Raw genomic sequence first — 15857 nt, forward strand, 5'->3', positions numbered from 1 at the left:
GTCCACAGCAGAACTCCTCTCAAAACAAATGGTGTGGTGGTAATGGTATATGAGGGCTTGGCTGCATCACCAACTTTCTCAGATATTTGATGTGTATATTGAATTGCTAAGCTTGTCTCAAGGTTTTATATGTGCACATATTATTATTATTCCTATTATTCCTATTATAATTACTACTATTATTAATTATTATTGTTATTATTAATAATATTTTTATTTTTTTCCTTTACTGTGAGGGTGGTGAAACAGAGGAGTAGGTTGACCAGAGAAGCTGTGGATGTCCCATCTCTGGAAGTGTTCAAGGCCAGGTTGGATGGAACTCTGAGCAGCCCAGTCTAGTGGAAGCTGTCCCTGTCCGTGGCACGGAATTTGGAACTAGATGATCCTTAAAGTCCCTTCCAACACAAATCATTCTAGAATTCTATCCTTCAATGGCTACACCCCTTCAAGAAAAGAATGGGTTCTGATAATACCATTTTATGTATTTAATGTAGGATTCATCTGACCAACTTTAGCCCTCAAAGTGTTTGCTTTCCACCATTCCAAAACAGAATGCACAAAATAAGTGGGTTCATCTCTTTGCTTGTGTGTGCCTCTCTGATTGACTCCAGAGGAAATCTGGAAAAGCAGCTGAAACCACCCTTTGGAAGTGGAAAGCAGATACTGTCATGTCCTTCAGGACACAGACACAGTAAATTGTCCATTTATTGTATAAACTTAAATATAAAGAAGATATTTATATTTATATTTATATTTATATTTATATTTATATTTATATTTATATTTATATTTATATTTATATTTATATTTATATTTATATTTATATTTATAAGAATAAATTTAACAATTTATTCTTCATCTTCCAAGACAGTAATTTATCGTGCACATGATCCCAGCTCACCCAAGCTAGGTTCTCACTTTAATCATTCTCTGAAAACACACTCTAAGTTGTGGTAACTTAATTGTTTATCCACGTCTATTCAGACCTTATTTTCTCAAAGTGCTTGGTCATATTCACCCACTTTGCTCCAGAAAGCCAACTAAATATTGACTAACATTCTACACATAAACTGACACACACAAAATTAGAAAAATGAGAGAAATAATAGGTGTACAGCTGTTTTTATTTCAAGCAAACCTTCCAAGTGAGAAGCAATGCAAATGTACAAAAGCAGTAACATCTAAATGTCCTCTTGGTATAAAGTTGGAAAAAAGGCACTGAAGCTATCAAAAAAAAAATTAAAAATATTAGGAATCACATGATATTTTTACTTGCTTTCAAACAGGAGTTGTGTGGCTCAGGGAAGGGAAACACTGACCTTTCACTTCTGTTCGCTCCAGCTTCAGTGCTGCCGCAGGCCCTAAGTGAAAATTAGTCTATTGGTCTCATCCAAACCTCGGCACATGTTAGCCCACATTACAAAACACCAGAGAATTTGGCATGATCAGCAGTTTCTGCTCAAGAGAGGCCCAGGACTGCAATAGCAGAGGTGTTAGAGATCAGAATTTGGGAATGTTGGTTGAGTTACGTGAGAAAGCAAAATACTCAGTCTCCTGCTTTCATTGGGACTGTATTCACTTGCACAAAATAAACACAGTATGAACAATACAAAAAGATATTTATATCACAGCAAGTGATACTTATAAATAAGGCAAACAGCTCATTACCACCATTCACCCAAAGGTCACAGAGTGCTTTTAAAGCAGAAATTTAGCTGCCCTGGTGAAGCAGCGTAACATCGTTCTTGTTTTACAGATGGAAAAACTGAGGCACACAGACACCTTCCTATCCAAGACCGCACAGGAAATCTGTGGCAAGACCAGCATAGGCTCCTGATCACAGGAGTCTGCATGTGTAGGGGTTTGGGGAGGACAACTGAGCTCCCTTGCACTCAGATGCCTGTGGCAAGAACTGAAGAGCACACTAGCGAAAGGTCAGTGTATCCATTCTCCAAGCCACAAAGTTCCAGCCTGAAAAGAAATATAAATGCAATGAGACTTTTCTGAGGTTTTTCTTTTCCAAATATTGTTTCTTGGCATCAGGAATCATTTTTACATCAAAAATAGTTATGTATTACATACTGTTATTTACTTAAGTTTGCATTGTCTCTAATTTGGAAAGTTTAGTAAGAATATAAAGAAAACCTGTAGACCACTGGATATCAGACTGATGCTGTCCTCTTAGCACCATGTGATGAACAGCAAACTGCTCTAGCTGAAACGGGTGAATGTCCTCTTGTGTCTCTGGTTCCAGGCTCCTGGGAATTTTTTTTTTCCTGAATTGATATCCACATTACTTCTTCCTTATATCCTCTGAGCTGTAAACTAATTTAAAAATTATTCTGGATCCCGGGCTTTTGGCTATAAATGCAGTTGCTTGGAGTAAAATCAGCCACCCAGAAGAAACCAACCAAGGTGAAACAATGCTTTGTGTACAGTGACAGAAGTGGTTTGCATGGGAATTAAACCAGAAGAAAATCAGTTGCTCTGCAGCAGGGGATCTCCCTGATCCTTTTGCAAGCCTCACAATAGATCACCACATGTTCACAGATTGTCACTCCTACAAACTATTCTCAGTCTTCATTCACAGGTGCTTGATCAAATGCTTTGGACTGCTTTTGGTTACTCCAGTCCTTTCCTCCACACCTTTCATTTTTTAAGGCTCTCTCCTTATTTGCTGTTTGCTCTCTGAAAAAAAATCTTCATTGTGAGTCATTAGATCCCAAATGAAATTCTGTGCAAATTCATCAATTAAAAAGAATTACTTGGATGCTTGTCACCCAGTTCCCCTGCATTACAATCAGCCCCATTAACTGGGATTACTGGCTGAGGACACTGCCAGGCTTGATGCCTTCTGTCCCTGGTGGAGTCACTGGAAACTGATGCCTGGAGAAGGCTGACCTAGAACAGAGGCTAGACAGAGTTAAGTAGGTATTTATTGAAAGGCCTTAAAGGATACACCTTGGGCAGTGCAAGAGCCTGGCCAGGGCTACACCCAAGGTGGACCTAAGAATGGTCCCAAAATGGATGACCGGTCAAGAGGTCCCACATTTTTATAAGTTTTGGTCCATTTGCATATCAGGGGTAATGTCCAATCACAGATTCAGATTACAAAGTCTCATCCTTCTTGTTTTCTCTCTTCAGCCCACCATTGTTTATGCTTTTGGGCCTGAAACTTGTAACGATTGTCCTTGGTATCCAGCTGGAAAAGGAATTATTTTGTCTACCTACCCTGTGAAGAGAGCTCCCTAACACTTAATATGAAGCTTAAAACTACACACCTAGGCAGAGCAGAATACAAAAAAATATGAAAGCTAAAACTTAAGGCATCACGCTCACTAAGCACCAACCTGGTGTTGGAAGCAGCATGCAGCTGCAGGACTTCTCAGGGCTTACACATACCTCGCCAGTCCCTGGCAAGGGGACAATCCACTACAGGGAACAAGCCAGGAAGCAAAAGGAAGTCATAGGGGACTTGGTGCAGCACACCTTAGGATGGACGTGCTCCACAGCACATCTAGCTGACTGCACTTCTGGCTTGCAGTGTGAAGCACCAGCAGAAAGTACTGTGGAGAGGCCTCCAGGAAGAAAGCAAATGAGAGAAGAGTCACGCTGTGATGGCTTCTTCAGGCTGAGACATCTTGCTAGCTTTTAAAGCCAGAACACAGTGGTAGTGTTAATGCTGCTTACGCTAAATATCTCACCTTCTTCAGACAGCCCTCGGGGAGTGAAACTCAGTCTGAAATGAGAAAGCTTCCCAAAGGTGAGTTCATAGATCACAAAATGCGGAGATGGAAAGAATCTATTCAATCATCTATCCCATCTCTCTGCCAGTTCAGAATTACACCCCATGATGTTTTTAACATAACTGCTTTTCTCATTAAAAAACAAACAAACAACAGCAACAACAATTAAAAAAAAAAAAGGAAATAAATGGGGGAGAAATACCTAGAATTGGTCCATGAGCTTTTCTATGAAAAAGTGTTTGATTCCTTGACTTAATTCTAGTGTCTCCTTTTGTTTTGTGCAGATGAATTTAGCATGTGCCAGGATGAAGAGCGAACCAGTATTTTCTGGAGGGACTCTCCTACCATCTGCAGCACCCAACAACTGCAAAAATCCTCCTAATAATTGGGCTGCATCTTAACTATGTTCAATTTCTCTCCCCTTTGCATGAGACTGGGAAGCTGTTCTGCCATGATAGTATTCTGTGTGCTTATGGACTGGCTAACCTGGAAAGTGCTACCAAGTCCCCCGTATTTCCAATATTACATGCAGAATGAAACACGCCTTTGCTAAAATAATGGAAATAAGGCATGAGCCTAAAAAGTGGTTTGGACAGTGCAGTTATGAAAGAAATCATCCTATTTCATTGTGGGGAAGAGAAGAACAAAGAGTGTTTTTCACCTCTAACTGAGGATTCCATGAGTCTAACAATATTTTTTTTCCCCCAGTTTAATTTATGTCCATGTGTTGCAGAGTCTGGATCTCTTTTAAATGTCTGGTCTGACACTACAGACTGTTTCACTCCCAGCACAAGTTTCCTATTTCTCTCTCAGAGTCCAGATGTCTTGGGGCCCTTGCAGGGCTCCTTGATGACACATATATTTGAGACAACCATGTCCATACAAAAAGAAGTTCAGAAAAATGAAGACAACACATGTATTACTCGGAATATCCTGTTAACACAGGCAAATGGCAACCTGTGGGGACAGCAAGACTTCTCCCTGCTCCCTCTGACATTGATGCTGCAGTGAGAGGGGGTACCAGCAAGACTCTGGGTTTGTATGGAGTCCACTCTGGGGCTCCTCAGCCCATCCTACAGACACTAAGGCCTCTCTCAGAATGTTGAGGTGTGAAACAGCGATATCGGTGTAACATCAGAGTCGACAAAGCTGTATTTTATCAATTTAGAGTAACAAAAGTGAAGAACTTCTCACTCCACTCATCTCTTGCATTCATCACCATGAAATGGAAGAATGCGTACAGAGTCGTGCAACAAGCTGTCACATCAGCTTCAAAAGCAATGGCCCACACAAGCAAATTTCCCTACCGTACAGTCTTGTTATTTAAGATTATTTAATCAAAGGTGGCAGAAAGCAAGAGGTAGTTGTTGTTTGTTAGTTCTTTTTCCCCAAAGAAAGCAATTCATCCATTTCCAGAACCAGTCTGAGTGTTGACAGCAGCGTCTACCCACAGATACAGGGTATAAATTGCTTAATTATGTGTGAAGATTATGGGAGTTATGTCAAGCCTGAGTCACCAGCAGTTATTTGAAAAGGTAAAACAAAAATGATTAGCAGATTCTTTTGGAAAGTGTCTATTGTAGTTTTCCTACATGTGCATGTGGATGTTGCTGTGTCTCCTGGCAGTACTACGGCCACCTTCACTGGTGTGCAATGGCAAGGGCCAAACAAAACAAAACAAGGCAATATTAACAGCCTTCCAGGGGACAGCGCAAAAGAACAGAAGAAAAGCTGGAAAATATGATTTCCTGGAAAAAAAAATAAAACGAGCCAAGCAAGTCTTTAGGTTAAAGACTATCACTGTAGCACTAAGCATCTTTCCCTCATTTGGTTTTATGCAGAAGGCTTTCAGCATTTCCAGAACTGCCATTAAAATGAGGAATGACCAGTGATACTCTATTTTGTGTAGTCTCATGCTGCTGGCAAGTGTTGAGCCCATTAGTGTGACTCTGAACACAGAACATACCTGTTGGATGTCATGGCACAGCACAAGCAGCACAGTCCTACAGTTAAGTCTAATTTTGCACCCGCTGTAAGGCTCCTATTCACTGGTGTAATTTTTGACTCTCCTTTAGAGGTAGGTGCTATACTGGTACATGTTACCACTAGTGAAGGCAGAACTGCACCTGAGATATCACCAAAGTAACCGTGTGATTAAAAAAAAAAAAACAAAAATCCTGTCCGTTGTCACAGCTGTAGATTTCCAGCGCTTTGGGGAGTGCAGCAAACATTGTCTTGGAAAACAGCCTTCCCGCAGCGTTTGAGTTCCTGCACTTTCAATCTCTGTAGATAGCGTGGAAGTGGATGGACATTTAATAGCGATAAAAAATAGTGATAGTTAACTTAATCACTTTGACCTTCTGAAAAAACTGAGGGGAAAACGCACACAGAAGTTTCTTCCTTTTGCTTATTTATTTATTTATTTTCCTTCCTTTCCCTCCTTTCCTTGCCTCCTCTCTCCCTCCCCCGCCCCATCCCATGCCCCCAGCGGCCCGGCCCCGCCTCCCACCACTCGCCCAGCCCTCCGCAGCCCCCACGGCAGCATCACTTTTTCCGCTTCTAATTCCTCCCACCTTTGCGTTCCTCCCTCCCCGCGCCCAGCTTCTCGCCCTCTCCGCAGCCTCCCGCCACCCACGGCGGGGCCTCATGGGCCAGACCCGGCTCCCGCTCCCGCTTCTCTCCCGCTCCACTCCCAGTGCGTTCCCGCTCCTCTCCCGCTCCGCTCCCGGTGCCTTCCCGCTCCGCTCCCGCGCAGGCCCCGGCGCGCCCCGTCGGCGACTCGCCAGCGCCACCCGCTGGGCGGCCGCGGGCAGGGCAGGGCAGGGCAGGGCGGCCCCGCGCAGCCCCCGCGCCCCCCCGGCCGCGCTGTGGGGACTTGAGGGGACCCGAGGGCGAGCGGGGACGCGGCGCTCCGGGACCCCTCCGGAACAGAGCCGGCATGAGGATGGCTGATGGACACCGAGGCAGCCCTAGGCCGTCACCCCGGGAGCTGCGCCTGCTTACGCAGCCCGGCGCCAGAGGCACCCTGGAGGACACTGCCCAGGATCCCTCAGCAGTTGCTGCTGGTTTTCTTCTGGGGAAACAAGGTTACAGCGGGCATTGAAGTTACTGCACCACCATGTGCAGCTACGTGAAAAGCTGGTTAAAGCCAGAGTAATCCTGTCTCAACCCTTCCTAGGCTGTCCATTCCCATCTGGAGGCCGAGCCCAGGCCGGGCCTTGTCTCGCCCGAGGGAGGGATGACGAGGGGCTCTGTCTCGAGTGTGCTCTCTGTCCGGTGTGCACCCTGCAGCAGGAGCCTTCAGACAAAGGCTCTGGAATTAAAAACTTACACATTACGCCTGTGCGAAAGGCACATCCGTATTGATGGAATGGCAAAAAACCGAACTCTGACAATTCTTTTCCTGTTTGACGGCACTGCCGTAACAGTGCTCGTTGCACACTGACCTTCTCTAATGACCACAAACACGGCTAAAGAAAGAACCAGCACATTCCGTGGTGTGATGCAATTATAAAATCAGTTCTCCTAGGGAAGTTTTAGATGCCTTGCTTGACATTTTCTTAGTATGTACAAGTCTGCACATAACACAAATTTAGCAACCTCTGAATTGTCTGGAGAGGTTCAAAGTGACAGTCACCCCTAAGCCATGGGATATTTGGCTTAAAATTGTTAAAAAACCTTAACTTCTAGCGGTGGGGGCCTGTCAGATATTGTACATTTAGTCTGGCACTGAGTACTTGAAGTTGGCTGTGAAGGAAATACACTTTAGTGTTTGACGACCAAGCAGCTGTGCTTCTTTGAAGTTGGTCAGGAATTTGGAAGGCTAGAGCAATCTCAGAGCAGGGATTCATGAGCACAGGTGTGCTGCTCAAAGGTGAACGACACATGTGCTACAGAACACATAATGGAAAGGTTACCTAAATGGTAGCACTGGTCAGAGCAAAACCAGCACCTTCTAGAAAAAGGTGTTCCAGTCTTTTTTTCTGATTTGAATCTCAAACTGTTCCAAGCAATAAAATGTAGGGCAGTTAGCATGAGATTTATTTCAGAAAAAAAATCTATATGAAAAATCATTAATTTTTTTTTCTAATTCATATTTTTCAATTTTCAAATTTCACCCTAGGTTTCAGAAACAAAATTCAAGTAGTACTACACATGCCATGAAAAGGATGTATATATACATTTTTATTGCATTACTATGTAAGTTTTCTATTTTCCTGGACTACTTGGCCTTATTTGTTAACCTGAGCCTCATGTGCATAGTACAATAGAAGGATACTTTTATCAGATGGGACTGCTCAGGGTTTCCTTGCTGGTTCAGTGTCTTATTCACTAGTTCCCTGCTGTAGCAAGCATATCTTGTGTTTGAAACCTTGCATGCTGGTGGGAAACATCCTGGTCCTTTAGATGCTACTGTAGGAAGATCCAGCTGAAACAACAGAGTGTGTGCTCAAGCAAGGACTGATCATGTGAGTAAGGATTTGAGTCATCCAAGCCCAAAAGGACTGGTAAGGAAGAGGAAGCTGTTTAATCAGATGCCTGGTAGCAGGAGATGTAAATACATCCAGGCAAAGAGGCTGATTTTGTGGATCACTTGCACAGCAGTTGTACTAAACTGGCTAGTGTCATTTGGAAAGCATGACAGAAAAGGTGCATACAGAGAGCTCTGAACCAAAGATGCTTCAATGTAGGATATTTGTGTGAGTATATGAAATCACAGGTGGCATACAGAGGTGCAAGCAGTGTTTGTTCTCCTTCTGAACCCAAAGTGGAATATCCTAGCATTAAAAACTGAGCTTTTTTAGGTGTGGCAGCACTGTGTGTGGCACTTGAGCTGCTGACAGTCAGCCTTGAGAGAGGGAAGCTACTTCTGGGCAGTAGGTCCCTTTGCATGTGTGGAAGGCAGGGAGGCAGAATATAGGCTCTTCTCTTTTCACCAGCTGCATAGGAAGCACAAGGCACTGCAGAGAGCAGCTTGGCTTGAGGGCTGCTCACCCTGGTGGGTGACTGCCAGCCTGCTGAGGCCACGAGGCCAGGAGAGCTGTGAATCCCCACCCCAGGGACATGTCGGATGCTCATATCTTCTAGCACACTTCATCTCAATTAAGGCACGATGAAACAGAACCTTGAGCAGCAAACGTGCCAAGGGGTAACTTGAGATAAATGTGCAGCTGCACAGATCTCCTGAAAGGGGGTGAGTTGCACATTTTGTGATTAGGGTGAGCTAATTGTATGTGCACAGGCAGTTGCCACAGCTCAGCTGATGTGTGGTAACTTACTAAACCACAGTAATGTGAGCTCTTTGAGTCATGAAACCACACCCAAAGTGTTTGCAGACTCAGGGCCTGAGAACCCACTGCCCTCCCGTTCCGTTGCACCGTCATCTCGAGGACAAGGAGAGGAATTGAAAACCTGTGCTGTATACTCTGATGCAAGATGAATTTCCCAGGGGATTCTTGAATTTCTAGCCAGAATTTCAAAGAATTTAACTATGTTTTCTTTTTAAATGACCATGAATCAAAATACTCATTTTAAGTGGGAATGTTTGGGAAAGAAAGAGTTCTGGAAATTTTCAGCATAAACTCTAGTTCTTGTAAAAAAACATGAAGAGTGATATTCAGAAAGCCTAAATTTCCCCCAAGTCTCTGGGCCTTGTGTTTCTTCAGCTAGGAATCTCTGCAAGCCTTGAGCCATCCAGAAGGGAATCTGTCCAATTTGGTGTAACTGTGGCTGGACTTCCTAGTTTCTAGGAAGCTTGAGGAGAAAATGATCTGCCAAATACTTTCACTCCTCTGCAATTTTCTCACTAGTTTTCTGTACACATGCATATGACCTGACAGAGTTCAATTCAGCCAGGGGTCTGTTTGTTTGTTTGTTTGTTTATTTTCAGAATCTTCCTGATGCCAACCCTGTTGGCTTTGACCTGGACAGCATAGCTCAGATTCTGGCCCTGGTGATGTCAACGAGATCTTGCTATTGATCTTCAGACCTGAATTTCAACATACTGAGCTGCCTACAAGTGAGGGGTATAGAAATTCTTTGGGTAAGATTTTCTTTTAAATTACTTTTTAATGAAACTGGAGATAAAACCATTTTTACTTGAGGCAAATGCATGCTGAAAACACTGGAACTCGGGCCCCATGATAAGGTATTTTTGTGTGTGAGAGCAGATGGAGTGAAGTAATAGAAACAACTGTAAAAAGCCTAAATGGTGGGAAATAACAAAACAGCCCCTTGCAGCCGGGGCAGCAGGGGTTTGGGCTCCAGCAGTGGCTGTCACACCGAAGTGTGTGGGGGTGGTGGCACCACTTTGTGCTCTGCAAGACAGGGCAATCTCAGGGCTGCAGCTGCAGCTGCTCTTCACAGGTTTCCTACCCTGGCCTCTCTGCTGCCCACATCTCCCCTCCAAGAGGATGCCATTAGAAAAATATCCAAAAGACTCATTTCGTAGGACTTCTTCAGCTTTCTATCCCTTCCCTGTGAAGGGTGTTGCCACCAACAGTAGATGCACGCTCACTAGAAACCTGTGTAGGAACACATATAACACCATTGTGTGCATTCCCTCTGTTTATTTGCTGCCTGATGTTATGCTCAGTGTTGCCCTGGATATCACAACATTTCAGCAAACACCACCTTGCTGTGCTCCCAACAGAGCCCTTTCGCCTCTTCCCTTGAGGGATGGAGTCACGCTTAAAAAAAGAAAGCAGGTATCTGGTTCTGGCTAGACCTTCATGGAATTTTTTCCTATTTCTAAATAATTCCTAAGCTAAGACATTCCATGCAAAATTTCAACCCAAGGGAGCTGTCTGCATTCACACCAAGAACCAATGAGTAAGTTTTTTGAGGTAGCCTTAATTGTAGTTGTGAGAATGACACCAGTATAACATTTAAAGTGTGAACATAAAATATGGCAAATCAGTCAGAGTATGGAACCACATTTGGAAAGTATTCAGCTGATGATGTTCCTAATCACGTTGACAAATTAAAAAAAAAAAAAAATTAAATTGCATGTGGAAATTTGCTCCTCCAGCCAATCTAAAGAGATACTTTTCTATCTCATAGTCTACAAAATTCCCTCACCTACTACCCAAATCACAGTTAAAAGAAGCTTAATTTATCCCTTAAAAAATAAAAATTAAAAAAATAGGTTTTACAAACCTTTATTCCTGCTCAGCAATCACACAGACATTAAATCTTATTGCAAAAGGGGCGAGGGGGGAAGGGAATGCCTCTTCTCAGCATTACAGCTGCAGCTGTTTGACAGAAGTAAGTGACTTCATAAACCATCCTGATTTGGCAGTAGAAAACCAGAGTTTTATGCTGTCTGCTGCACAGTCACGGGGCTGAGAAAGCTCTGCAAAGCAATCTTCACAAATGTTTCACCTCGGTTTATAAATACCTTTACTTCACCGTGTTAATGCCTCTTTTGCTTTGCTTTCCACTCACCTTCACTGGATCATCTAACGAGACCTTTTATTGCTTTAAAGTGATTGATCCCACTGGACCCACACATTTTTCTTATTTTTCTTTTTTTTTTTTTTTTACTTTCCTCAGCAGAAGATACTGCACATATACATCTCCATTGATTAGTTGGCTTATTATGGTAAAACTCAGTAAAGATCTAGCAGACTGTCTTTACTTGCAACATAATGAGAAGGCTGTATACCTTCTCATGAAAGAGTCCATACTTAAGCACTCTGTTTTCTCTGTCTCTCTCAAGTGTTCACTGCATAAAGAATTACTTGAAAACACATTTTCCTGAGCTATGATGAAAACAGAGATTTCTGATGGTTGTCTTCTCAGCTTCCACATTTCTGTATTCATTTTAAGACCTTATTATTTAAGAATGAATTTTTGCTCCTCCAGAGCAACTTCTGGAGACATTCCCAGCTCCTAATAACATGATTTTGGTATGAGTTTGATATGAGAAGGCTATTCACTACTTTGCAGGAACACCATTTCCTCTGGGAAATCTTCACTGATGTAAAGTCAGCAGGAGCTCTCACTATAGTGAAATCTCCAGGATTCACCTTTCAAGATATCTGTTATTTTTATAGGAATGTTACAGCTCATAAGCTTTGCTCGTTCCTTGGGCAAGCAGCCTGCTCCTTCACATTGCCAGGGGATTTTGCAGGATTTGTCTCAGAGCAGATCGGACTGGAATATAAGAATCTGAGGGGAAAACTGCCAATGAACAAATGAGTTTCTCAATGATGGTCTTCAAACACTGGTGAGCTTCATCTAAGTATTTCTCAAATTGTTGTCCCTGTCTTTGTAAAGCCATATGACTACAGATGTTTCTAAACTCAGTGCTATTGTAAAAGAACAAGCAAAAATAAGTAAGGGAAAAATACTGCTCCACAAGCATTCTAGGCATGATTTTCTAGGCAGAAATTTCCTGATTATGAGTGTTTTCTGATTCAGTGTGAAAGATCTTCAGGTTTGAGATAAATGCGTGTAACCATTAAATACCTCTGCAAGCTGTCTTGGCAAGAAGCCCTAGCTAGCAATTGCACCTGCTCAGTATTAAAGGGCACCTACTTCCCCAGACCTCCACAATTCATTTTTTAAAAATTTTATTTCTGCCAGACAGGCCTTTTGCATCTGAACTTAAGCAATTTAATTCCCTCTACCCTGTCAGGCAGGGGTAGGACCTCAGGAAACTCTTATATCCAGAGGTCTCTGGAGAGCTCCCAATGCTCCTGAGGGGACTTTATGACACCAGCCCTTGGAGAAGCATCACTTCCATGCAGCGTGTTTCATCTGTAACACGAATGGGATCACCAGTGAGGCATGTGAACTTGACAGCTGTGGCCATTGCACACCATAACAAATTCTGAAGGCTTCCCAGTCCACCAGAGGTAGCATGGTCTGCAGCATAGAAAGCACTGCTCTAATAGGTGCCTGTGATGGGGAGATGCCCTGCATGGGATAAATGCATTCCTTAATGCAGTCAAACTAACATTGTGTGTTGAAGCTCATGGAAACCATTGTCTGCTGTGCTCAGAAATAAAAGCCAAGTGGAGCCAGTTTTTCGCTAAGGATATGTGGTGCTGCTGGCTGTAGGACCTTGCCTATGGCAGGGGCAGCCTTCTCCCTGTCCTGACCTGGGCCAGCATAGGTTTGTGAGTACTGTAAGGGGGTGTACATTTATACAATGACTAAAGGAAAACATTCCCTTTTGCCTCTGTCTGCTCCCATCCCTCACTAAAAGAGCTCCATTTGACGTAGACAATCCCAGTTTCATAAAGGCAAAAAGGATTTGCAGTTAAGGGTTAAAATGCAGGTTAACATCAAGACCAGGGCTGAGTGACTGCCCCAGCCAGCAGATAGAAAACATTTGTTACGGAAACTCTGGAACTGGCCATCCAAAACCTTTCTTGGGCCCTTTGGTCCTGTACAGTAGCCCTCATAGATCTGCTGTAGGCAAGGTGAACTCACTGCTCTGGTACGTCCCTGTGCTGAAAAGCTGGGGAGTCCTGAGTCAGGAGCTTAGCTGAAAAGCAGTCTTTTTCACATGTATTTCCAAAGTTTCCTTTTTCAGAAAGATTTTGATGTTTCCTTTGAATGTCACCTTTCAAATCTGTTCTGTAAAGTTGCCTTAGATATAAAATCCTTACTCAAATATATGGAAAGGTCAAATAAATTGCACTAAGTAAACAAGCTGGCTTTGCTAGCTTTTGCAGGTGTCCAGCACATGGGAGTGTTAGGATACATGACAGAGAACAAAAACTTAACTTATTTATCTCCTTTCAGTAAAAGTGGGCAGTAACTAACTGAAGAAAAAGTTCCAGACTAAAAAATTCTTTCCATTTTAGCTTCAGGAAATAGGCCCCTTGTGAGCTGAACTGATAGAGAGCAACAGCTCCTGTGGTACTTTGCCATTTAAGAGAGGGTAGCAGGAATATTTGCAGTAATTTAATTTTAAGTGTTTTCAATTGCAGGACAGGAGCAGATCCTCCCTGCAGCTTTCATTTGTCAAGATCCATATGTTTAGACAGATGAGTTAATAAAGAACCTCCCTCAGAATAAAAACAACATGGCCTACTAGTTTCAAGGCTAATTTATGGCTTAAAATTTTCCACTGCTCTGGGTCTGTTTTATGCAGTTGTCACTCAGTGGTAGGCTGAAGTTTCAGGATGTTTCTGATGGCCCAGCTTTTCTTTTTGAACCTTAACATAAAATTGATATTATCTACCAACTTTCTCTGCGTTTATGAAGAAGGCACTTTTATAAAGGCTTCCTTGGAGAAGATACAAACGGCTTTCTTCCATCTTTTGTTTTACTCAGAGATGCCCACCTGGCCCATCCAACAGATTCCTACAGCTGGCTCTTACAGACAGCTGCCTTTTTCTTCAGCACACAGATTTTAGACCCAGGCCTGCTGCCAACCCTCAACATTTTTTCTTAATCTCCATGCGTCCTGGTAGACAAAATTTCCACTGAAGGCAGAGTGGCAGGGGTGGTGCCCTGGTCCAGGTGCTGGATGAGCTCCCTGATTGGTGGGCCAAAATCTGGGAATCATGGTTGGAGTGCCAGAGCTCCTAATGTCCATTTCTGGTAATTCAGTGCTACCACGCCCACTGACCTATTTTATATATTTCCAGTAAAAATTTTCAGCATAGCTCAACTTTTGGAGGAATAAAATGGCCATTTTAGAAAGTGATTCCTGTGGCATTCCTTGGGTGCATGAAAGTCTAAGCTGAAACCTTTTCCCAGAGGCTCTGCATGGGGTTCAGTGGGGAGCAATAGGAATGGTTTATCTGACCCAGCCTAGATGGCTGCTATAGGATGAACTGAAGCTGGAGCGCCTCTTTCTCTCTGATGATCCTAAAGGGAAACATGGTTTGAGTCCTCAGGAAACATCATGGGACAGATAAGCCCATCTTCAAGTCTGTATTTGTCTCTCTCTGTTTTCTAAAAAGGTCGCATTTGAAATGTATCTCCTAAGACATACACCACTGAAAATGGTGGAGTTTTTAATAATTTCTTGTAAAGTTACTGTTCCTGTGGAAAAACAGAAATCCCCCAAGCCCCTCATGTAGTTTGTTCTGCACTTTGTAACTGCAAAACCTTTTTCTAACACAGCAGGTGCAGATTCATGCAGAGTGCAGAGCTATTATATTAATAAAATAGAATCACCTAAGTGTATTTCCTCTGAGCTTCGAGAAAGATCTTGGAAGCATTTCCTCACTTGAAAAAGTTCAAATTGTTCATTTGTCAATATTAAAAGGAAAAAAAAAATAGCCACACAAACGAGTATTGATGCCTACAGCTTGCAAATAACTTTATGGAGGGTGAGGCAATTTTTTCCAGCATCACTCTTCATATTAATTACTTCAAAAAATGAACATTCAAAGCTATTGGGTCCCGGAACAACTTCATAATATCAGTGGCTGCAAAATGAAAAACGTGCATGTTGGCACATTTGTTCAATCTGTGGTGGCAAGCAGGGACTCTGCTGCTGTTTTATATGAATTTTAATGAAAGCAATTTATCTCATTTCCGCCAACCCAAAGCCATTATTTATAAATCAGTCATCAGATCTCCCGCATAAGGAAGAACGAGTTAGTTTGGTACTGAGAACCAATCTCTGATTTGTGGCAGGAAATCAGCAACCAGAAAACAAGCTTATTAACTACCATTAGAAATGTCATCTAGCAACTGCCACCCTTTCCATATTTGTCACCCAAAATGGGAAAATCTCCAGGGTGAAAAGCCCTGGGCTTATGCTATGCTGAGCAGCTGGCACAGCTGTCTGGCTACACCAGCCATTGCTGAGGACATCTCCAGGTCTTCAGGTCACCTGTGGCCAAAGCCTGCAATGCCTGGTGTTGTGCTGCTGTCTGGCCTTCAGTGAACTTGTGGCGTCTGTTTTGTTCCCTAGGGATGGGTCTCTCTCTATCAGGAAAACAAAGCCTGTGTCTGGCACCACTGTGGCAGACTTAACAGAGGCAACGCGCTGCCCTCCTGCTAGCCTGCCAGGAGCCTGGCAGAGCTGCCTCTGCCACCGCTTGAGTCTTGTTGATGTTGATGCTCACTCTCAGTACAAACTAAGTGCCACTAGGCTGATTTCACAGCAACTGCATGCACTGTTTCACCTGGATGAGA

The sequence above is a fragment of the Pseudopodoces humilis genome, chromosome 2, assembly GCF_049639895.1.
Source record: "Pseudopodoces humilis isolate 2021_Gansu_Grassland_sample_001 chromosome 2, ASM4963989v1, whole genome shotgun sequence".
NCBI lineage: Eukaryota > Metazoa > Chordata > Aves > Passeriformes > Paridae > Pseudopodoces > Pseudopodoces humilis.